Source organism: Lissotriton helveticus, chromosome 1_1 (assembly GCF_964261635.1).
Source record: "Lissotriton helveticus chromosome 1_1, aLisHel1.1, whole genome shotgun sequence".
Taxonomy (NCBI): domain Eukaryota; kingdom Metazoa; phylum Chordata; class Amphibia; order Caudata; family Salamandridae; genus Lissotriton; species Lissotriton helveticus.
This window is the reverse complement of record NC_136057.1, coordinates 1,807,800,178-1,807,825,809: the sequence shown is the minus strand read 5'-3', so window position 1 is coordinate 1,807,825,809 and position 25,632 is coordinate 1,807,800,178. Positions and strand designations below refer to the sequence as shown.

At 47.3% G+C, this 25,632-nt stretch overlaps 1 protein-coding gene across 2 annotated transcripts in view; it reads left to right on the top strand.

Annotated features, from left to right (window-relative positions):
• LOC144753066 (cytochrome P450 2D17-like) overlaps positions 1 to 25,632 on the top strand; it is a 317,121-nt gene that overhangs the window by 411 nt on the left and 291,078 nt on the right. The gene's annotated exons all lie outside the window — the stretch shown is intronic.

Below are 25,632 nucleotides of genomic sequence, written 5' to 3'. Positions count from 1 at the left end.
ACCGGGATAAAAAATAGACACAGACAAAAGCGGCCCCTGTTAGCAAACAAGATAGCTAAATAAAAAAAATGTACCACATTTGGAAATCAGGCCAGTTTTGAACTTTTAAATGCACGCTGTATTGGTATTTTGCGATGTATTGGAGACTGCAACCCTACAAAAGGGGTCATTCTAGCCTTAGCTGTAAAATAGGTCAGTGAGTCTAACGTTCAAATTAAACTTGTTTATAACATCATGTCAAATATATGGACATTGGACACCTCTTATTTACAGCGTACTCAGGTTCCAATGTCCATGCGAGGGTAGTTTACCAAGTTGATGTTTTTCTTGTGCAGTCTGGGACTCATCGCCTTATAAAATCAACCCTCCAGATCTGGGTGCAAAACAAAAACCGGCATTGGTGGTCAACTTCCTATTATCACTTTGCCCGATAGTTCCACACATATCGACACTATGTATGTGCGGAGGGAAGGGTGGGGAGCAAGCAATGAGTCATTGAGTAAATTTGTGAGGTTAGATTCCATAAGCCCATTTCCTAAATTAGACCCTTTTAAAAGATACAACTCCTACAGTTTTGGTCTGATTATTCTGTCATAGTACTTCTGAGTTCCGACCCATTTACCACCCATAACTATTCGCTGTTGGCACGTTTGGACAAACGAGGTATTGAAAGGAGTAACTCTGTCATACAGATGGAATGAACTAGTCTTTTTTTACTTCCGTAATTTTTTATTGAAAATAAAGAGCATATTTACATGGTACTGGGTGGAGAACACATGGGGAAAGAGAAAGAAGAAAAACGCACCGGGGGGGGGGGGGGGGGGAGTTGTCAAGCATTGTATACATTGGCTTTAATTAGTTTGGCTCTTGACAGTCCATTCTGCAATTTGTTACATCTTCTTCTCTCCGTTCTTGCACGTTCCAGTTTCCCCCGTGTCCCTTTGCCACCGGTATGGTTATCTTTCCGCCCCCCTGGTGATGTGAGGAGATAGAAGATCAAAAGAAGAAGAGAGACGTAGGCGTATTATGTTGTTGAGTAGGGTGCATGTGTGCGTTCGGTAGTATTGTCTGGTCTGAGTGTTTAGGGTGGCTTGTGAGAGGACAAGTAGTTGTCTAGTGACAGCCATAACTCGCTCTTTTTCCCTGAGTCCCTTTGGCTGTTGGACGTTATGCTGTCGGCTCCCCTTAGGAAAATGACCCAGTTGAACCAGGCCTTAAAGGTGGCCTTTGCTGTGTCCTTCCAGTTATTCAACACCGTCTTGACCGCTGCTGTAAGCAGGAGGTCAATCAGGTCTCTGTCATTTTCGGATGTTATGGAAGGGTCCGTGTATCCCAGTATTAGGTGGTGGAAGTCCATTGATAGTGTGGCTCCTGTCATGTCATTGATTAGAGTGATTATGGAGTGCCAGAACTTCTTTGTTTTGGCGCAGTGGAATAGGAGGTGTGCTAGGTCTCCCTTCTGCCTGTTGCAGTTCCAGCAGGAGTCAGTCTCTCTGATGCCTATGTTGGCAAGACGAGCTGGGGTCCAGTAGGCCCTGTGTACTAGCCAGAATTTTGTCTGATCCAGTTGTCACTTTCCTCCTTGATGTGGAGGACCATACATCTGCCCTATCCTTCTCGCTTAGCTCTCTCCCTGCTGCTTCTTCCCATTGGCTTACAGTTCTGTTGTTCAATTTGGACGTTTTGGGGGTCATGGCTCTGTATATGTGTGCTACCTGGTGTCCCGTAATGTTCAGGCTATTGGCGTATTGTGTTATTGATGGGGCGAGCGTGTTTATGTTGGCTTTGGCTATTGCTACTCTTATTTTAAGGAAATTATAGAGCTCTATGTTGTCGAAGTTGTATTGTTGTCTGAGTTCGTCAAATGATGTCTGATTCCCTGTCTCCTTTAGCTGGCTCACCGTCGTTATGCCCTGCCTGTACCAGGTGTGCATATCCAGTGTTTTATTCCTGTACTTAATTCTGGGGTTGTGCCATAGCGACTCTAGCTGAGTTTGTCTGACGCTGATGTCTAGCAGTTTGTCTAATTTTATTAGGGCCAGTCGCGTGTTCCTGAGGATTGCGTTCTGTTTAATCGCGGGGTGTTTTGTCGCTGTGAGTAGTGCCACGGGTTCCATTCCTCCTAGAAGTCTCCGCTCTAGGGAGAGCCAGGCCGGGGTGTAATCTTTCTTTGGTGATATCCAGTGTAGGCCCTGTGCTGCCAAGCAGGCTGTTTGGAAGGTTCTGAAGTTCGTTATGTTCAGACCTCCTAGAACCTTGGGAAGTCTGAGTTTCTGAAGGCTGATTCTAGGCTTCTTTCCTCTCCATAGAAATGTGTTTAGTAATTTGTCCAGTTTCTTGTGGAAGTCAGGTGTGCTAGTTAGTGGTAGCATGTTGAGCATGTAGTTAATCATAGGGGTGACCATCATTTTGATGGTCTCCACCCTTCCCCACCATGTGGTAAATCTTGGTGACCAACCCTCTAGCTTCTCTCTTATTTTGTGCAAGATTGTTTGTTCGTTCTGGTCTACTGTGGTCCGCAAGTCTCTCTCGAACAGGAGCCCCAGGTACTTGATGGCTTTCTTCTGCCATGCTAGACCCGAGGTCCCCAGTACTGTCTTGTTGGTATGTATGTTCAGTGGTTTGCATTCAGATTTCTCTCTGTTGAGTTTGTATCCTGACACTTGCGCAAACTGATCTATGGTTTTCATTAGTGCTTTAATGGAACTTTCAGGGTCCTCCGTTACTATGAGGACATCGTCCGCATATGCTGCCAATTTGAAGGATTCACCCTCTATAGGTATGCCTCTAATGTCAGGGTTTGAGCGGATCATGCACAGTAGGGGTTCAATCGCTAGTAGGAAGAGGCCTGGGGATAAAGGGCATCCCTGCCTCGTCCCTCGTTTGAGATCTAGTAGCTCCGATGTGCCTCCATTCACAACCACACGGGCTTTGGGTTCATTGTACAGTGCCATTACCATCTTCCTATACTGTTGGCCCAGTCCGAATTTTTGCATACATAGCTCTAACATAGACACTCTGTCGAAGGCTTTTTCGGCATCGAGGGCGATCATGACCGCCGCGTTGTTGCTTTTGGCCGCGTGGTTGATTACGTGGCACAGCAGTCTTGTATTATCTTGGGACATCCTATTCTTCAGGTATCCCACTTGTGCGCAGTGTATGAGGGATGAAGGTAAGTGTTGAGCCTGGTGGCTAGGATCTTGGCATATATTTTGCAGTCAACATTGATAAGTGATATTGGTCTGTAGTTCCCTGGGTGTTGTGCGTCTTTGCCTTCTTTGGGGATCACTATAATGTTTGCTTCCGCCATTGACGGCGTCATGCGGCCTTTGTGTATGCAGTTTGCAAAGACTGATGTCATTGCTGGCCTTAGTGCTTTGATGTAGTGTTTGTAGAACTTGGCTGTGAAACCGTCCGGCCCAGGGGCTTTTTTATCTTTCAGGCTGTTGACTGCTCTCTCTATCTCGTCTCCAGTTATTTCTGAGTCTAGTCTGTCCTTCTGTGTTTTCGTCAGGGTTGGAGTTGTGACACTCCCTAGTAGTTCCTTTCCTCCATCTGCCCTAAGCGTTTCGTCTGTTTTGTATAGCTGTGCATAGAAGTCTCTGAAAGTGTCCAGTATTCCTTTGTTCGATGTGTGTGATTTGTTCGTGCCGTCTCTGACTGCTGCTATTGTGTGCTGTCTCTGCTTGCCCTTGAGGTATGCCGCAAGTGCTCTCCCTGCCCTGTTGGCCGAGCATAGATTTATTGCTCTATACTTGTTAATCCAGGTGCCTGCCCTCTCACTAAGGATCCTGTTTAATTCGTACTTTTTCTTTGTTAGCGTTGTGAGGGTGTTCCTGTCTTCTAGATTGATTATGTGACCTGCCTCTAGTCTTTTTATTTCGTTTTCTAAGTCGGATATCTTTTTGTTTCTTTCTCTGTTCTGTCTTCCTTTGATGTTCATTATTGTCCCTCTCACCGTAGCTTTCATTGCGTCCCATAGTGTCTCTCTTCCTACGTCTGCTGTGTCATTGTTCGCTAGGTATTCCTTGAGTGCAACTTCTATTTCAGTACTGTTGCTGTTGTTTTTGAGGAGGTCATCGTCAAACCTCCATCTTCGTGTGGGGTGCTCGTTGTGTCTGCCCGTCAGAGTTAGGCAGATGTGAGAGTGGTCTGATATCGCTCTTGGGCCTATCTCTGTGTGTTCTATCAGGTGTGTGTGAGTGTCTGATATCAGTATATAGTCGATCCTACTGTATGAGTTGTGTGGATTAGAGTAGAAGGTGTATTCCCTCTCATCTGGGTTTTGTAGTCTCCACGGGTCTGCTAGTCTGAGTCTTGTGCAGAGGTGGGTTGCCTCTCTGTGTGTTCAGGCTCTGTCTTTGTGGGTGTCTGTCTATGGCAGGATCCAGAACTTGGTTCATGTCGCCCGCTACTATTAGCAGTTCTCCCAAAGGTAGCGCGTCTAGTTCCTTGCCTGTCTGTTCCCAGAATGCCTTATCCTCTGTATTGGGTCCGTATATGTTTACCACATGTATAAGCTCCTCACCCCTAAGCACGCTAGTGATTAATAATCTCCCCTCCTCGTCCCTCTTAGTTTTGACCGGTGATAGTTTTGACTTTTTGCTAAGTATAGTGATGACTCCGTTGTTTTTGTTCTTTGCGGGAGTCCCTATTACGTGACCTATCCATCCTGCTTTTAGGCGGTCTATGTCTTCTTCGGCTAGCCTGGTCTCCTGCAGCACATAAATGTCACTTTTCAGTTTGAATAGGTGATCTAGGACTTTCCTTCTCTTAACAGGGTGGTTGAGGCCCTTTACATTCATTGATACTACTCTTATGTCCGCTTTGAGATTATGGTTCATGTTGTGTGTCATTTTCGCTCCTTCCTGGCTGGCTTCTTTGCTGGCTTCCTACTTGTCCTAGTTCTGTGTTTGGTTCTCCTATCTACTCTCTCTTGAAGAATGAAAAGGGTGTAGAAAGATAGGGAAAGATAAGAAAGTATTGTCAGCCCATGTGTGTGTACCCCGCACCCCCCTCCCCTCCCTCTGTCCCCCTCCCCTCCCTCCCCCCTCCCCCCCTTACTTGCATATTGGGTGTGCGACAACAAAGTTCCTTGTCCGCAACTCCCTGAGGTAGATTGGTCGTCGCTCTGCAATGTTCATCGTCTTGTTATAAGTTCTGCTGTTTCTCTCTATGAAGTTTTCCTTCGCTGTTCTGGGTAGTGTCTTATTAAAGTCTCTTCATTCGAGCTATGAGGTATCTCTGAGGTGGCCGTGAGGTAGATGTCGGTGTAATGTTCGTTGGCTTGGTCCTTTGGTGTTGAGGTATTTCCTTGTGCATCCCTTGTGCTTCTTTCTTGGAATGAACTAGTCTTAAAAGCTGACACACCAGTGGTTAACAATAGTATCCACCAAGGATACTGCCCAGTGACCACCTAATGTCAACAATGTAAAGAAAAGGTCTCACAATCTACTGCTGCTTGTTCCACATTAAATGACAATTTTGGGGGGTTTGGATTAAACACAATACAGTTAGCAAGTGCTATACAAACAAGCATTGGAAAAGTCAATAGGTTTCACCTGGGCCTATTGGCTTTGACCAGGGGTTTTTATCCTTGCGGTACAGCATCCCCAAAGCTGTGCAGCATTACTAAAAACACAAAAAGTTAAAAAAGAGGCGGTATGACGGTAGGCATGCCATATTGTAAGTGTGCGTGCTACTCATGCGCAAACTGACAACATTTTATTTACAAATTTGGATGGTGCTAAAAAAAAAGAAACACTTACATGCTTCTAGCCTGGCTTTAAAGGAATATTGTATGGTAATGTGATGCGTCACAAAACAAAGTGACGGATGGAAAGCTTAAATTCATCTCAGCCAGGACCCTCTTTAGGGTGATGCTACCGGTGCAGCCTCAGCTGGCGCTGACCTCTGGGGGGGAGGTGGCGTTTTGAAATAATGTATGGGTTTAAAAGCACACACTGCAGAATTTCTTGTGTGTGGTACAGGTTTCAGGCAACAATATAAATGTACAGATAACTCTGATGGTTAATGTTCCTGCTGGAGTGAGATCCATTTTTTTCTAATGGCAGTACTGACTCATCATAAAGTAGTGCAGAGGGTTAATATGACTGCTAGAAAGAAAATGTACCATGGGGATCACAGAACTATTTTATGTGGATAGCTTAGTGGGTTACTGCTTTTGTTATAGAGATCCGTTTCTTATTTGCAGTTCGTAAATTACAATCTTGATTTAGCACATTGACCTTTGGACTGTAATTAAAGAGCTGCATGCCATATGCAAGGCATTGGGTTGGAACTTTATGTTTTCCCCAGTCTTTCGTTATCCTAATGTTGCTAAAAAGAGTTAGTTTGGGTAGAAATACATCCCTATTAATAAAGCCAAGCCTAACCACTGTGGTGTGTTTTAAATCCAGAGTATGTGCTTCTCCAAACCAAACACTCTTAAAATACACTGCTTACTAGTATGCATATCATATGATTCCTACACCTTCAAATCCTCATTCTTATGAAACATTTGTATAGGCTGACTAAGAAATGTATGATTAATTGTCTCTGTATAATGTGTGTGTGATTTCAAGACCTCTGACACCCTACACTGGAATTTGTAACGCTATAAAACAAATGAAACGCATGTGAGAGGGGGGCTATGGAGAGATTAGGGTCACAGTCAGAGGGTGGCTCGTGCTTCCATTCCCCCCCCCCATTGCACAGTACACAGCTTAAAAATGGACCACACCTTTTAACATTCGGGTTTTTTCATCACCGTGGTGCGTGCTTCCTTTCACATCTCTGCGCAGCTGTGGTGCATTTTACCTTTGACGTCTCTGCACAGTGCACAGCTGTGGTTTGTGCTTTCTTTCCCACCACTGCAACGTAGCTGCGCGTGCTTCCATTCACAACACTGCACAGATATGTGGTGTGTGCCTCCTTTGACCCCAGTGCACACCTGTTGTGCGTGCTTCCTTTCACCCCACTGCACAGCTGTGGTGCGTGTTTCCTTAACCCCACTGCATGTGTCCACTCCATCACACCCATGTGGTTCTCTTGTTTTTTGTTTAATAAACAAATTTCACACACAGATGCCCAGGTTTCTGATGTTATCCTTTGTGAACTCACTGAACCTCGCAGCTTTTCCTACAAGGCGCGCACCCTCCATCCCAGCCGAGGGACAGACCCCACCGCCATAAGCTAGATTATAAAGCACCTGACAGAAGCAGCAAGGCGCTGGACCCTGCAGCTTTCCATACTAGGCACGTCCTCTCCCTGTACAAGTTATTAGTTTGGGATATCAAGACACATTTGCTGTTCTTTATTATTACTAGATAGAGAAAGAATTACAGGGTTATTGTCCTCTCCACCTGACCAACTCCGCACCAGTACAGCACCAGCCCAGCGTCAGCATAGCAGCAATGCAGCACCAACTCACCCTACCACGGAATTAGCACAGCACCAACTCAGAAGCAGCGCGGCACCACCTCAGCAGCAAATAATCCCTAATGCAGAACCATTTCAGCATTAACACAGCACCACATTAACACCAGTGCAGCATCACCTCAGCCCCAGCGGTGCACCAGACTTACATTACTAAGCACCACTTAAACACAAACACAGCACCAACAAAGTATCATTCAGTACCACCTCAACATCACTCACCACCACCACAGTATCACTAAGCAGCACCTCTGCATCACTCAGCACCACCTAGCACCAGCACAGCACCACCTAAGCAGCTTATCACCACATGACAATATTAGCATCAACACAGTAACACCTTCTCATCAGTGCACCACCACCACCACCAGTGCAGCAACAAGTCACCATCAGCACAGCCCTACCTCAGATGCACTGCAGAAACACCTCATTATCCACACAGCACCATCTCAGCATTAGCACAACACCACCTCCACATCAGTGCACCACCACCAGTGCAACACCAGCTCAGCACCTGCACAGCCCCACACCAGCAACAATTCAGAACCAACGCAGCACCACTTCAGCATCCATACAGGAACACCTCAACACAGAACAAAAACATCACTTGGCACCACATAAGCGCCAGTTTAAATATTCAACATCGGCATTACTCCTCACCACAACATCACTCAGCACCACCCAGTACCACCTATGTATCATTCAGCATCACATAAGCATCACCTCGGAACCAGCGCATCACCACTTCAGCATCACCTCAATATAATTCCGGATCACCTGAGCATCACCTCCGCCACTACTCACAACCACCTCAGCATCACTCCACACCACTTGAGATTGGCATACAAATTTGACATCTATTAATTCTCCACAGATAACTCTCCACTTCTCCTATCTAATTAAAATACTATTTGTTAGAACTGGGATTTCTGGTTGGCTAAGGCTTACGCCAAAGCCAGGCAGAAACCACCATTCTAGTCAGGGCAAGGGAGTCAAACGCCAAGTTAACCCCTGCTCATCCCCTTGGTAGCTTGGCACGAGCAGACAGGCTTATCCCGGAGGCGATGTGTAAAGCATTTGCGCACGCACACAACAGCAACAATATCCTAGGCACACCACAAAAGGAACTCCACACAAGGTTATATAAAAATAACTTTTGTATTGTCAAAACACATCAGATAGTAATCACACAATATACATTGTGCCAACTGGCACGGGCAATATTCCCAAGGGATTATTTACACCAGGATACGGCCACATGGGCCACTATCCGAATCAGCACTTAGTAGAACTAGCACTTAGAATAATTGTAATACCAAATAACAATTATAGAACACAACCAGTGACCACTGGTAACAGGTAGGTACACACTACACAATACTAATAACCATAGGCCTAGATCACGCATGGACACATAACCTCTCTAGTATAAACTATACTAGGCAAAACAACCTCCTAAACATGAAGACACAGTTAGAGGTATCACAGGCATAATGGCATTGCACATTACCCATAAATCACCTTTAGGCCTAACCAGTAAAAATACAGTAGGCAATATCCTCACTAGTCTAACCACATTAGACTCTGCCTCCTAAGAATAAATCATATTTAGGGGCATAACTCACAGAGTGAAAACATCTCACTTGCTTAAACCTACATAGGTAAAATAACCTCATAATCATAAACCAAAGTTTAGAGGTATAAAACACAGGGTGCGTAACATACTAAATGCATTACATTTCCTAGCACCACATCACTCAGCATATAAATCACATTAGGCAATTACCATCATAAACATAGTAACATCACATTGCGCAAAAATCACATTAGGGCCTGGCGCCCTATCCACATACCAGCCCCCCTGGCCTCCTGGCCTTCCAAGAAGGGACTCAAATGCCCTGTGTCCAGAATGTCAGGACGCGCTGCCAACGCAGCGCCAGTCAGGGGTGTGCCACCAGCGCAAACCTAAACGTTGCAGCTGCCTACTACTTGCTGGGCAGCTGATGACAATCACAAGGGCCTAAACGCTGCAGCTGGCACTAAGTGCTGCGCAGCTGTGAGAGGCCAAGGTAGGGGTGAAGGGAGTGCGACTCGCTCCTAAGTCCACAGAACAAGTCCCTAGAAAGCAAAACCTAAACGGTGCAGCTGCCCACTACTTGCTGGGCAGCGGAGGACAAAAATGCGACAGGGGCTTTCACTAGCCCTTAGGAGCAAAGGCTGCGCCAAACTGAGCCACTTGGCTCTGGAAATACCTGTAGCACACAGGGGAGCCCTCTAGGCTCTGAGCCAACACTTGCCCATCGGTGGAGCTCTCCAGGCTCTAAAACAATGTGCCCCCAGGACAAAAGACTGCGCAAAACAAAAGGGTTGGAGCCCTCGGGCTCGGGAACAAACACTGTCCACTGGAGCACTCTGGCTCCTCTGGCCCTTTTAAACATGGAAGCCCCACAGGGCCTGGGGGCCTAGAGGAACAACCTGAGGCCAGGCCCTTCATTGGGACCTTTAAACAAATGGGCACGGGCCCTCCCCAGAGCTCTCTGTACCCCCACGGGAGCCCTACTAGCCATGTGGCACATTGGAGTGGCCCACTGCCATCCGGGGCCGCTCGAGCGCGGGGCCTTGTACGGGCACCACCAACACTATCTGCTCCCTCGGGGAGCAGAAACAAGAAGACGCCCCTGTCCCCTGCCCAGCCCTGACTTACCGGGCTCCGGTGCAGGGGACTTCTCATTCCCGGGCGCGGCTGCCCATCAGGAAGCACCATGCTTGCAGGGCTCTCTCTCTCCGGAGGAGCGCCCCGCCCTCCTCCTCACCCGGGCCCCCTCTCGGGACCCGGGACTCAGCTACCATGCTCCGGGAGGCGGGGTGGGCTCCCGACCTCCCACGTCGTCCATCTCGGGGCTCCCTTTAGCTCACCGGAGCCCCACACCGACCACACGCCATCTCCGGCCCGGCCGTGGCGTCATTTCCGCTTCCGTCCTGCGGCCCCGCCCATAACCAGGCGGGCCGCGGACGGCGGTGGCCATCGGGACGGTAAATGAGGGGTAGGCTCCCTCGGGACTTTAGGAACACAAGCTGGGTGGGCTCCTGCGAAATTAAAAACATAACGCTAGCAGCCATGTGGGGTGGGCACCCACGGAAAATAAGTAAATAAGCGGGGTGGGCACCCGCAAGGACGGCATCACGGGGGAATCCTCCAAGGTGGGGGTTCCCTCCCAAAGGGAAAGATGCGCAGCGCTCCCAGAGTGCAGTAATGCTGAAGGTCAGGCCTGTTTCAAAATAAAAAGCACAGCGCTGTGGAGGCCACCAAAAATAAAGCGCTCTCAGCTGTAGCAGGTCCTGGGGGTCTGGAAAGAAAGGCAAAAGGGTCCCAGGACTAAGTCAGAGTCCCCCAATCATCCTGGGCAAGGCAGAGGGGTCCCACAGAGTCCTCCAGCAATCCAGGGGCAGGGCAGGGCCCAGGGAGGCAAGCCTTCCCCTGGGCCCCAGCATCAGCATGCCCCTGGTTGATTTCAGTCAGAAACAAGAACATTTTACAAGAGGTCACAGCCTCTTTTTATACACAAAAATCCCTTTGTCTAGCAGGGTGTAGGCAATGTAAGAACCAGCTACAACTCGTTATGGGGAACTCCCTTTCACTGGCCAAGCTAGGGACATCAGACGCACCACAGGGGGTGGAGCCAGCATTGTGTGGGGAAAGCCCAGCCCTATTCAGGTCCCAGGTGTACTCCTCCCTCACATCAGCATGCTAATCTCTCCATTCACCACCGGGGCAGACCCATCCTGACTCCTGGAGCCAGGCTCACCAGCCAGCTCCAGCCAATCACACGCCAGACACACATTACACAAACATGCCAACCTCTAGAAGTGGCACTTCCACACTAGACACAATCATGCCGCATACATCATTGCGCAGCATTCAATCTCACGAGTTCGCACATACCAAACTCGACCCTGCACTCCCCACACATCAGGAACTACCATGGTCACACATATTCCCCATGCATTCCTATGGGAGGGCAGGTCACTCTCACCACACACACAGAGAGCGCACGCACTTTACACTGGACCACAGTGAAAAAGTGCGCAGAGAGCTAAAATCACCAACACCAGGTTACAGAAACAGGCTAGGCAAAAGTAAAACGTTTCGGGGTGAACCTGCCAAAAGGGCCGGGTCCAACACTATTTCACAACATCCACCCTCCCGTTGTTTAAATCCCACACCTAACAATAACAAGCATTGAAAATAAAATAGGTCTAGCCTTTGATGAAGTTAAAGCCATTTGTGTTGCTAATGTTATTGTATAGCAAAGCAAATGGCTTTAACTTAATAAAAGGCGAGACCTATCGCATTTTTAATGCTTGTTTTAATTCTGTCCCTTCAGCTGACCTGTTAGTCCTGTTGAAGATGCACTTCCTTATTCTAATTCCCGAGCCCTCTCTTGCCATCATTGCGGCATACAATGGAAGGGCCGCTGAAAGATGCTGTCTCATGCTGTGCAATCTTCGGCATGAACATATTTGCTTCAACTAAAAGTTCAGCTCACCGTGCATATGGGTCGTGCAGCTGCGCCCTGTATTCTGCGATGCAACTGATGTACTAACATATCCCACTGAAAAATGCATTTTCGGGAGAGGCTGCAAAACCCCCTGCTTCATTAATATTCATGAAGCAGGAGGCATTTTTCAAACCCTTACACCTGGCTGCCAGCATATGTATGGAAACCTGTGAGAGGCAGCTGCCCTCCACCCCATTTTTTGTAAAACAAAAAATAGCCAATGACCCGTAAAAAGACAGTCGCTGCTTTCAAATAAATGGGAGTAGTGGGTATGCAGTAGCCCTTGGACCTCTGTCTGCTCCCCCAGTACGATATCTGCGACGGATCTATTCGCCATCAGATTTGCCATCATAAACCATTGATAGGTTGATTTCTGAATCACAAGTGGACGTGAGAAGTCGCTTTCACCCCCTTCTCTAATGCAATTTATATGGGTCACAAAGGTGGATTTACAAGCAGAAAATCCCTTTGTCCACCAGTGTTTTTTAGTACACTGCAACACATCTTTTTGAGGTTGGAACGTTTGATTTTTTAAAAGCATTTTGGGCACAAAAAGCATATACATATCAAACCCAAAGTCATTAAAAGCTGCTGTGTGCAGGGTGCAATGGCACACCAGACACTTTACAAATGATAACTGCTTCTGCTGAGCTGTAGTAAGCCATTTCAAAAGGTAACAATTTGGCTCAGATTACATAACAATTGGATGGAAAACCTTTAACTATTTCAATTTAATTAGGAATGCAAATGGGAACGACAGTAAACATTTTTTGCTATTCTTGTGCTCATCGCAGGCAATTTCCTTAAAGCAGGAGTTATTTTAAGACTTCACTCAGAGTTCAGAATAATGCCAACCGTGTTGCATCTTCTTAAGGTCTGGTGTTTTAAACCTCACTGAGCCTGCTAGCGAGGTACATAAATCATAAATATGTAATGTGCTATACTGTTACGTAGAGCTGTTTCTTTATGGAAAGAAGTGTTTTCTGGCAACCAGTAATACGAACATAGGAAAATCCCATCCCCAACACCGAAGAAAAGTTTAAAAACCGAAGTGGCACTCATTGAAACAGGTACAGATTTCACTGCAGTAATTGTGTTCAAGCAGGCTTGTTTTCTGCTGAGGGCAATATTATACAGTGCTTTAAAGAAACTGTTTTACTCATGAAGGCAGAAAGGATAGGGTTAACAAAATGTCACTCTATTTTAATGCAGGACAAAATCATGAATTGCTGGTGTATGACATTTCAAATAGGATGGGCTTAGATGTGTATACATTTCTTTTTTTTTTATATATATATGCTTTTTATAACGTGATCCATTGGTAGTAATGCATACCAAAACTGCTAGAAAACGATGACACAAAATGTCACTAAATTTAGGCCAATTTGGGCCCCCCTCTCCATCCACGGGATTGGAGTGTGGGTATGGACCATTGTGCACAGCAGGAGGAACCTATCTATATTGCAAGGGGTTGCCCAAAGAAACGTTCAAGCATGTGGTGCAAATGGTGGTCCTATTATGGACTCGAAGGGGGTTGTACGTAAGAGGAGAGGTGTAATATCCTGTCATGTGCCGGGCACTAGGACCAGCACATAAGGTTAGAAAGTGGGAGGGGAGCCCGAGACGGAAGAGGAAGAGTGAGGGGCATGAAGGAAATGAAATGAAATGAAATGAAAATGAAATGAAAAAGAAACTTGCTAAAGCGCACTGCGGCCAAGCGGCTTCCTGGCGCTGAGGGTGGGAACCAGATTCTACAAACAAACCAAGGGGACTAACCGGGGAAGGCCTGGGAGAAGAGGAAGGTTTTTAGGGCTTTACGAAAAGAGGCATAAGTAGGAATAGAACGAATGGACAACGGAAGACTGTTCCAGAACTGGGGGGCCTGAACCGAGAAACGGGTGCCACCAGTTCGGGATTTACGGTAGCGGGGTACTTGGAGAAGGAGGAGAGATGAAGAGCGAAGGGTGCGAACCGGGGTATAGGGAGTGATTAAAGAGACAATAAAGAGGGGAGCGGAGTGGGTATAAGCCAGGAAGGCTAAGCAAGCCAATTTAAAAAAGGATCTGAAGTGCACCGGGAGCCAGTGGAGGGACTTGAGAACAGGCGTGATGTGAGAGGATTTGGGGAGATGAAAAATGAGACGGGCTGCCTGGTTTTGAATGGCCTGTAACCGTCGTGTTTCAAAGGCCGGAATGCCCACATAAAGGCCGTTCCCGTAATCAAGGCGGGAGGTGATGAGGGCCATGACGATGGATTTGAGGGCATTCTTAGAAAAAAAACGGGAAATTTTTCGGATGAGGCGGAGGGACAAAAAACAAGATGAGACGACGGAGCTGACTTGGGCATGCATGGAAAGGTCATTGCTAACCTTGATGCCCAGGGTACGGACGGAGGGAACTGGTAGGGGAGGAGGGCCAAAGGAAAGGGGCCAATGAGTCGGGGACCAGGGATTAGTGGGACCACCAGTGAGGACAAGCTCCGTCTTGTCCGGATTCAACTTAAGATGATTCATGGTCATCCATTCCGAAATGAAGACTAGGGTAGAACTAAGAAAAAGAGGAGAGTCAGAAGTAGAAAGATCAAAGATGAGCTGGAGATCATCCGCGTAGTTGTACACGGAGACCCCCAGCTCACGAAGAGAAAGAATGAGAGGGTAGATATACAGATTGAAAAGAAGAGGGGAAAGAGAGGAACCTTGGGGGACCCCACACACAAGAGGGCGGGGGGGAGCGGAGAATCCTGCAAGATGAACGGCCTGGGACCTGCCTTGAAGGAAGGACGCTAGCCAAGAAAGTGCCACACCCCTGATGCCGGCTGCGCTGACACGGTCGAGGAGTATGACATGGTCGACCGTGTCAAACGCAGCCGACAGGTCGAGGAGCACCAAAGCTTGGGGAAGATTAGAGTCCGCTTTTCCCTTGAGCTCATCCAAAACAGCAGTGACGACGGTCTCTGTGGAATGGCCCGGGCGAAAGCCCGCCTGATGGGAGGCTAAGAGGCAGTGTTCCTCAATGTGTGAGGACAGGCAGGATGTGACATCGCTTTCCAAAATCTTCCCCAAATAGGGAAGAAGGGAAATGGGCCTGAAATTAGGGGGGGAAGAGGGATCCAAACCAGGTTTTTTGATGATGGGGAGAACTGTTGCGGTTTTAAAGGAAGAAGGGACGGAACCGAGGGCCAGCGAAGAATTAAGCAGGGTGAGAGGGGGTCCAGGACAATAGGTGAAGAGGGTTTGAAGGATCCGGGCCGGAGCGCAGTCAGCCGGAGAGCCGGACGTGACCTTAGCAAGCAAGAGAAGAAATTTTTCGGTAGTGATAGGGAGGAAATGGTCCAACAAAAAAGGCGGCGGTGGGAGGGGGAAGGTAGCTTGGGGTTGAGAAACTGCGGGGATATTGGCTTTAATGATGGCAATCTTGTCGATGAAATAGTTGTTGAGTGCAAGGCAGAATGATTGAGATGGGCGAAACTGATGTTCGTGCGATCAGAGGTGGCAAGCTGCTTGACAAGAGAAAAGATCTCACGGGGTTTGTTTACAGAGAGAGCAACTTTCTCTGAAAAGTAGTTTGTTTTGGCCGACACAATTGCTTTCTTGTAGCTGTTAAGCAGAAGTTTGTATTTGGTGCGGAGTAGGGGACAATATTTTCGCCTCCAGTGGCGCTCCGAGCGGCTGAGACTAAGTTTTAGATCTTTGAGTTCGCTCGTGAACCATCTGTGGGCATCGTGTGGCCGGACAGATTTGACTTTCTTGAGGGGGGCAACGATATCACAGGAGGAAGAGAGCCAAATACTGATGGCGTCAGCTTGGGATTCGAGAGGGAGATCCGTCAAATCAGGCACTGAGGAGGCCAGAGAAGAGGAGGAAGAGTAGTGCAGAGTAGGGGACGATAGAAGTAAGAAGTCAATGAACAAAGCCCCGTCAAATTACCTTGTGGTGTCCGTGTCAATTATGCCAAGGTGACGACACTACAGGAGGTATGGGACCAGAGGTCTAAAGAGACTGGCATGGCACTTTGTGGCAGGTTCCCTGCGCTGACCCTCGAAAGGTGTGCTTTGTTCATGTCTGTGAAGAAAATCTAATAAAAATGTTCTTATTAAGAAAGTCACATAATTTGCCTTTAATGGCATTCCTTACCTAAGCATCTAGCTTTCTTTCTTTCTTTGGCTGAGTGGGTGAGTCAAACTAGAAGCATAATCCCAGCTCACCCACCCATCACTCACTGCCATGACACATCAAATGCTGACACTGTGCTAATGGCAAGGCTTGAAGAGCTACTTCTACCAAAATCAGCGACCGCTGTGAATGTGTATGTTTTATACCATATACCAACCATGGGTGCTGTCATAGCAGCCGAACACACACCACTGCTCATGTGAACTGCAGAAAGCAGCCAGTATTCACAAGCTTTGTATAAAGCAGGCTACTGCCTTTTCTGGACTATAACCACATAAAAAAAAACCTGAAAAACACCTAAAGTGCACCCCTCAAAGGTCTTTTACATTGACTAATGAAACTGAATTTGCAGAATGTGCATGTGAGGATTAAGGATCCAGCCCAGCGCCTAGACACCACCTGCACTGCACAGGGAGCTGTATAAATGCTGTCAAGTGAGGCGAGCAGACCACTCCTGAACCTCGGACTAGAGGGTGGGCTTCAGGACAGTAACAGTCCATATGGGAAGGCCTTCAGCTCTGAACACGTCTCATTGCCCACCTCTACCGAGGTTCAGCTCACCCAGCAGCCAAGCTGCTTGAACCCTCTGGGGCTGCCACCACCCACCTTCAAAGAATCCCCTTTTGAATCACTGTTTTGTGCCAATGCTCCTACACGGTATCTTCCAACTCAAGGACTCTTGCTATCTCAAGAGCAGTCACCATACCAGCTTAGGGGGCAGTTCCACACAAACAGCAAACATTTATTACATGTGTTTTAGAAATGCCTGCAGATCGAGAAACAACTACTAGTGTCTCTGAAGTAAACAAAAGGTATGACATAGAGTTTTATAAAACCAAGAACCAGGGTTTACTACCAAACTGCAATCAGCAGACAGGCAAATCCCTTTAACTATGACACAGACTTGACTTTTCGTAAATAACCAATTGTTGTTGGACTGAGTCAGCAGTCATGGGGAAGCAGTACGGCATATGAACTTTCAAAACTCCTTTAATTTCCCTCCATGACCAGCCCTTAAACACAGTCAGGTTTTTTTGTCTCCAAAAATGCCTTTTGTGCCACTTCATAGGAACAATAGAAATGTATGCATTGTGAGCACCCAACTAGATAGATAGATAGATAGATAGATAGATAGACACACACATCTGTTACCCGAACAGGACAAGTTCACAACTACATATGTGATGTCTCCCGGCTCCAGACAAATGAGAACACAGAATACTATCTCCCAACATTCAATGATAAAACTAACTTAACTGAGAATTGACAATTGTTTTCCAATAAAACCGGTTGGTTGCCTTTTTACTTCCACGGGCTCCTCCTCTGGTGTCTGCATTATAGTATACCAATGACGATGGCTCAGCAGAGCACTGTCTTTACCTGACTGTACCTGTGAAATGTAACCTTCATTAGAAATGTTCTATGTTTGTAGGACACATGAAACCTGCCATGAAAACCTGTCGATAAGATTTTTCTACAGTCTAGTTGTGACTTCACTACGAAAAATGTGCAGCTGCTCACTGAAATAACCTACAACCTTGAGTTGTATCATCACAATTCCTGCCAGAACCAGCAGACACAGAGAAACGCAACTTCATGGGCAGAAACCTTGACTTTACACAAAGAAGAGTACGAAGTTACTGGGCAAAATAGTGGTCAACATTAAAATGCCATGGCTGGGGATTTCTGGCAACGTGTTGCAGGGGGTCAGCAGAAGGAGGGGGAATTCCTCCTTTCGGAACTAGAGCTCTCACACACCCAGCGAGCTAGGTGTCTTGCTTCATCATATGACCCTGCTCCTCATTTTGCGGGCGCTGCAATGCCCAACGGGCACCCTTAAAGGGGCTCTTTGCCGGAGATCTTTTGTTCCTTGCCGTAAGGGTGCAGTGGGTGTGAGGGGTCTCGTGTAGTGTAGATGTGTGTTGTGCAGTATAAAACAGGTCACAGAATCCACTTGAAGACTTTATTTTGTTAGGTACCCTGCCTGAATAAAATGATACGGGAGGGGTAACGTATTTTGTTTTCTATGTGACAAATTACCTACCCAACTCCCAGATGGTCGAGATGTTTCTCGCCCTAGAATTGTCATAAAATGATCAATGGCGATTTTTCAGGACCGTGAACATACAATATTATAACACAAACTATCTACAAAAATGTGGAAAAGGTGCAATGCTACCAGCCACTGGTATTGCCCCAGGGACTTGCCTGCTAAGGAAGTGAAACCACTTAAAATAGTATAGTGTATGGCCTCATCTGGTGCAGCGGATAAAAAGGACACCCAAAAGTGGTGTCGCTGTTCCTAGTGTGGAACCTGCTAATGACCTACCCGATCCGCCGCTCTGCAGAAAGCTTGACTGCCACTAAAATATTTCAAAATATGATCAAGCCTGTCAGACTCCTTTCTTGGATGCTCTCAGCTCTGAAACCCCAGTCCTTCGCTGGTTATGTAAGTGTTTACTTACCAGCGAACAGTTATCTGTATGCCAGTAACCCACACATTCTAAGACACAGAAGCACTTTGGGTACAGTCTAACTGTACACTGGATACAAGCATTTATTTGCTAGAAATGACTTGCTTTTTTGTGTGTTTATTTTTATAGTAGGAATCCCTAATTTATTAGGGCTCGTGCCTAGTGATGCAGTGCGCAGCATTGCTCGTGCAGCGAGAGTCCTTTTATCCAGGGTTCCCGAAACGGACCCTGGAATTGTACACGCTTGTGCGCGTGTTTTTACTTTTGTGGCCTGCTATTGGCCTTTGCCTGTGTGTTTGTTTTTAAGAGAGCACGCAATAGGCCAAAGGCGGGAGCATAGCTCCGCCCATGGCCTATTGGTGTCTGTTACGCGCATTGCTGCCATATGGTTTCAATTATCGTGCCCAGACAAGGGCGCGATAATTGAAACCATATGGGTTGCAGTGGCGCGCGCAACACTCGTGGCTTTCTATGTTTCCAAAAGCGATTGTCCGCAATCGCTTTACTTATTATTACTGGCTCGTAGTTTTCTTGAATAAACTTACCTTTTCTTGAATACATTTTCCCAAGTTCCCAGAAGGAGGGGTGTTTTGGAGGTCCCCTGTGACATGCTGTGCTGTGGAAGATGTTATTTGTTTCCCTGTCCACTTTCCTAGAAGCCCTTTTACACTCGCGCACGGCACCTGATAACCAAGATTCAGTTGCAAAGGTTTCTACCGGGTCATCTTTTCTTGTGACGCAGTCAATATCTCGCTTTCCAGTGCCACCCTGCTGCAGAGCAAAATGCGGCTTTTCTGAAAAAACCAGCATGGTTCTTAGAGAACACCATTTCTCGCTGCATCTCCCTAATTAAAATTAGGCATTACAAATTAAAGACAGCTTTCATTCAAAGGTGGGCCTTCTAGGCAGCTGTTTCCTTTAAAGCTAAAACACAGCCCCTCTGCGCCCACCCTCCCTCTCCAGCGCCTCGAGACTCCCAGGGGAGCACATAGGGAAGATGTTGCACTGTAGGGCGCCAACTGCTGACTATTCATCCCTGCCCTTCTCCCCAAGGGGCCGTCCACATTAAACTGTTTATCACTCCGTGTTGTGCGCGAAGCCCAAATAAATCAGCGCCGTGAGCACCAGATGTTGTTCCGCCATATAGTTCCCGGCTAATTTATCCCTTTTTTTTTCATGCTAGCATTCAACAAGGTTTGTTCTTTAGGGCTAGTGAAGGATTAGGGTACCTGACCTAAGTGGCTGGAGGAGATAAAGGGGGTGTGTAGCGCCAGTAATACGGAATTCCCTCTGCGTGCAAGCAATGTGGCATAAGAAAGATTACAGGAAGAAAAATATTAGCAGGAAAGTGCACTGAGAAGTGTGTTATTACATAATATAGCACTACAAATGTCATTTACTATTTGCATATCGTATTCGTCTATCCATCAAGGAAGACAGTTATTATTACAGGAAAGCCTGGCAGTGCCGTTTCCTCGCAGAGCTCGCGGCCATCCCGCATAATCAGCGGATCTCGCCTCCCAGATCGGCTGGCTGGTTAGTAGGCATCCATTGCTGCAGCAGCAAGGGAAAGGTCAGTGGGCGGCGAGCGGGTATATGAGTAGTGCAGGCATATTTTCCGCCACTCGGGTACCCATGAACGGTCTGTAGAGTAGCGGCAGCGCAGTCAGGTACGCGCCAAATCTGCCTGATGTATGACCAGGCTTGAATGTTTGTAGGCCCAGCGATTGTCACATGCATTCTCCCGGCTTGTTGTTCTCACACAGCACAGCGTGGAAGCGGCATTCCTTGCATCTTAACAATTGTGACAAGCTCCTAAACAAAATGACCCAGCTCACAATTTACCCACGCTGCCTGCATTGAACATAGGATTGCTGCCACCTTTTTTCATGGCCTCCATTTTAAAAACCCTGATAAAAACCAGCGAAGGTGAGAAACTTACAATATGAGCAAAAGGAATGGAGCGTTTTGATAGAAGCAGCGAGCAACACTCTTACTGGGAGACTCTCTGATACTAGGCCTTAGGGTGAGTCTAAGTGGCAGAACTAGCCCTAATCTTGAGTGCTTCTCCTAGCTACTTGTCGCCTTGGAAAGGTCCAGCTTTCGCTCAAAGTCGGCAGCTCTGAGCACATTGTCCCCCCTTCTAAACCGCCAGACCTTTGCCGCCATTTCACCCCGGCGGGCCAATGACTCCTGAACCATGGCAAGACCCAACCCACCCAAATCCCCCCTCCAATATCGGCTGTTCCGAGCATAAGCCCCCCCCCTAGAAACCCCGCCGTCACTCACTGTCTCTTTACACCACCCCCTGCGCTCCCAAGCCCTAGTCTCCATCCTAAAACTTTATTGCACTTGCTTCGCACCTTGCGTGAGCGCGTGTTGCTCCTTGACACTGCACCCCCCAGCCAGGTGCACGGCGACCCAAGCTGCTGGCCTTTGTCGCCCTCTGCCAGCAAAACTTGGATGTGCTAAGGAGGCCTGAACTCCACTTCTTCGAGCAGTGGGTTAAAAGGTGAGAGGGTTTTCGTGGAGACGCATTTAGTGGGTGAACTGGCCGCTATGAAAGACATACATTTAGGGTCAGCGCCAGTGAATAGAGGCACATAGAGGGAATGGGGACTATAGTTTTAGTGGAACATCTTCGAAACTACACCTACCTAACAACTTTAAAAGTTACTGATGGACTGGAGCCCTCCCAGCCCCCTCTCTTTAACTCTTCTAGAAACCTCCCTCGGCCCCCACCTTCCATCTTTCTCGCCTTGCCTTCCTTGTCAGCATCCTCTCACCCTCCCACCACCTCCGGGTGCCTCTCCAAACGGGTTAACTCGGCAGCCTCTCTCCCCTGCTTGGGCCTCTCTCTATCCTCCGTCTCATTACCGCCTTCTTTCCACTTCTTCCCTCCATTAACCCCCCACTCCGGCTTTTCATTCTCTCCTTCCCCTCCTTGTCCTGACTCTCTGCCCCCGTCCCCGAGGCCATCTCTCCTTTCTGTTCACCCCATCTCTAGGCTGACATCCCTGCCATGTGGCCTCATCTGCCCCTAACTTTGGGGCCTATTACGATGGAGGATTTTCCGCAGCCTCCGTGCCGGCGAAAGCCACCACCGGCCCGGATGATGTGGAAAATCCTCTGCGGACCCACCAAAGACCCACCGCCACATTAGGATGTCTGGTGGGTCCTGGTTTCCGTCCGCAGCTTTTCCGCCGTGGTTGACTTACAACTGCGGCGGAAAAGCTCTAATATGGTGACGGTGTCTCTCAGACACCGTCAGCCATATTAAGATGGGCTGTGAACAATGCTTTTCCGCGGCGGGTTTTCCGCCGTGGAAAAGCATGTGTAACTTCACTGCGGGGGCCCGTTGCCGGCCCCCTGAGTGAAGGGGGGGTGGTTGGTGCAGTAATCGGCAGGCACCGCACGGTGCCTGCCGCTTTCTGCATACAAATGCAATGTATGCATTTTTACCATTGCGGTGGATGCAGCTTGAAGCCACACCCGCCACAATGGTAAAAATAGAGGATGTGACCGCCAGGGTGGCGGTCACATCCTAATTGCACAGGAGGGAACTCCGCAGGCCATGCGGAGGTTCCCTCCTACTCTATGGTGGCGGACGGACTCAGGTCCGTCCGCCATCATAATCGGCCCCTAGGTGTCTAAGTCCATCGTCCCTTTCACACTCTCTCGCGAGTCCCTCATGTGCCCCCTATTCCTCTTCCTCCTCTGAGCTCCCAAAGTAACCTATTTCTCCCCCCTCCTCCATCCTCTTCCTCCTGCGCCTCTTCCCCTCCAACCCCTTCCAGTTCCCTCCTCCTCACTTCCTCCCTCACTCTGAACTACACATCTCCTTCGGTCTCCCTCTTCTATCCACTCCTTGCCCCCCCTCGCCCTCCAGTTCAGTCTCTCCTCTCTCTTGCTTCAGATCTCACCTGCATCTTTACTTTCAAGTCTCTCTTTCTTCCCCCAGCCCCCCATCTCACCTCTCTTGGTCACTCTCCCTACTCCACCTGCCTACCACCACCTCTCTATTTTACTCTATTTTCTACATATATTAGCACACCACATGTCCATTAATTAACACGCTGCGGTCAATAAACGGTGCATATACATTTAGAACCGGTAGCATGTGAACAGGATGTGGCTGGCCCCTCTTTCTAGGAGGACAGTTGCAGATCCTGGGAGGAGAGAGCATGTGCGCGTCACCCAAGCCCACCTCTAAATATCAGCGGTCAGGCGAGTTACCCTACTTTGGAGGAGCTGGCCCCTCAAAATGGAGCGTCACAATGCAGTCCATGCTGAGTCATGGGTGTTCATGACAACACCCCATTCCTACTCCCTCGGCTTCTCATGAAAATAAATTGGTAACTTCTCCGAGATACCACCTCCCCGCATGCCGCTCACTGTACGTGAAACCCAATCCACTTTCTGTATACACAGACCTGTCCAAAGCTCTGCACGCAGTGCATGGCAGGGGCCTGGTGTAGAGGTAGCCGTCGGGGTGAGACCAGCCCTACATGGCCGCCTCTAGATTGCTTTTGTTGGTTCATGAGATGTTATTTTTGGTGCATTCGTAAAAAAAATTATTCCTTACGTGGAATGCCTTTTTTTGTTTTACACTTCTTTATTATTTTTTTCTCCAAAAATACAGAAACAATGAAAAATGGACAACAGCCTAAAACTAAATTTAATACCTTTTATGACTGTTTCAGACATTAATTCACTGTGTGAAAATTGAGAAAAAGCTAAATAAAGCAGTGGTTGGGCAACGAGGTAGGACGTGTTTGCTATGGTTAACTACTGATCTCAACCAGAATCAAACTTTTAATGCACTGAACTTAATGCTGGATTTGCTTCTACTACAGTAAAAATGTTGTGTACAGAGAGTGCTGTTCCACGGAGCTTGGCCTGTGCGATATCTATTATTAACATAATGGATCTTACCATTACAAATATATACACCAGTAACTTCTATTTTTATAGCGCTAAGAACAGATGTGTGGGATGAAGCACTATATGGAAACATTATTTAACTTTTATTGCTGTTGTTATAACGTGTTCCGCTCCCTTTACCCTCATTCCACTGTCTGTGTGTTCTCGAACAATAAACGCTGTCAGCCTGTCAACCTAAACGTTAACAGGCTGTAAATAAATATTGGTTCAGGTGTAACCCAGTGGTAGAAGTGGGCGGAAACGGCAGGGCACGGCGTGCCCCTACTTTGACATTTTTTTTACAGTCCGTTCCCCTACTTCTTTATTTTTAAAAAGCCTCCCAGGACGGCTGGAATGTTCCTAATTAAAAATGATAACCGTGTCCTCTGTGTGGTGCACATCGAGCAAAGCCTCTGCAGTGCCGACGGCCTCCTCCCCCTTCCCCTCTGTATCTAGGGGCAGGGACCTGCAAAGCAAGCTGAAAGGGCCATCAGTTTTGGTTTAGCAGGCAAAAACGGCTACCTCTGATGGCCCTGCTGTGCAGTGATTTACAGCTCATTACTGCCGAGGCTACCTGCCTTCCCCTCACTGTGACCAATACAATGATCACATCAGGATGCTTTGGTGACCCCCGCCCTTGAACACCTCTGCCCTTTATTTTCGGGCTCACGCAAACTGAGGGACGCCTACTTGAAAAGAAGACAAGCATTGAAAATGCAATAGTTCGCGCCTTTGATTAAGTTAAAGCCATTTACCTTGCTAATAGTAATGTATAGCAAAGTAAATGGCTTTAACTTAATAAAAGGTGAACATATTGCATTTTTTAATGCTTGTTGAAGGATGTTGCGTAAACTTTTTTAAATTCTTTTTACAGGCAACATATTGGTCTTGTGTAGTGCATAGTTCGAACTGAGTTGCATCCAAGTGTTTATAACGGGCAACATTGAATTGGGGCTGAAGGTAGTGTGCATTTCGCTGAATTCCTATCGGGGGCAAAACGGTGTTCAGAAATTGTGGTTGTTCAGTCTTCAGCGCTGCTGCAAGGCACACAGAGCAATATTCTGGTATGCTGGTTGCCGTTGTGATTCAATGCAAATGTGTGGGATAGTGGTTCTGAGTACTGTAGAGGAATTTTAGTGTATATGTTTAAGCAACGCCCTTAATTAATTTAGGCTCTGACATTTCAGGGACCACCCACTAATTTTTTCATCCCACTTAAAGCCCTGGGTGTAGGCGTGTAGCAGACAGGCTGCAGAGTAAAGTAATGTGACTGGAAGAAAGGGAATGTTAGAGACACTCTGAAGACTACCACCCCGTCCGCAGATCTTCAAAGGTTTAATTCACTCATATTTTCAAACCTGAACAATTTTTCAGTTCTAATTATTCACAACAAAATAAAATATCCAATACTAGTTACAAGCACTGGCAAAGCCAATAGGTTTGGCTTGTTTTAGGGGCATGTCTGTTACTGTGTGATAGGCCCTTGACAAAAGCTTAAAGAGAAGCACCAAAAAACTGGTGTGGTGGTAGTATGCCGAGCACAGGATTTTACTTTACATGTAAAACCCAGTCAGATCCACTTGCCAAAAGACACAGATCCACTTGCCAAAAGCAGGCATTTGACCAAGTAATGGTGGGAAAACAGCACCAAGGGGTGCTGTAATTTCGCACTCAGTATGTTATTCCCCATTGTGAGCCAAAAACCGGTATATGCACAGAAGTCACAGGTGATAAAAGCTGTAACTGTAATTTCAGGAGGGGTTGGCCTTCCCCCCCCACCATAACAGTGAAAGTCATGATTAGGCCCCTATTTTTCTATGTCTGTGCGCACAATAGCACTCACCCCATGATATGCACATACTAACACCCATCAGAACACACCAGAGACACCCCCCACCCCGTCTGTGCAGCAGCAAACAGCGAAACACCCACAACAACAATAATAATTTTCAATAATAATGCCGGACCATTTATCCTCCAAATCAGGTATCTTTGTCTCAAAATCTCATTTTTTTTAAAGTGTCCTCACATCATCCCGAGCTCTGTATGAATGAACTAAAATAGAAAA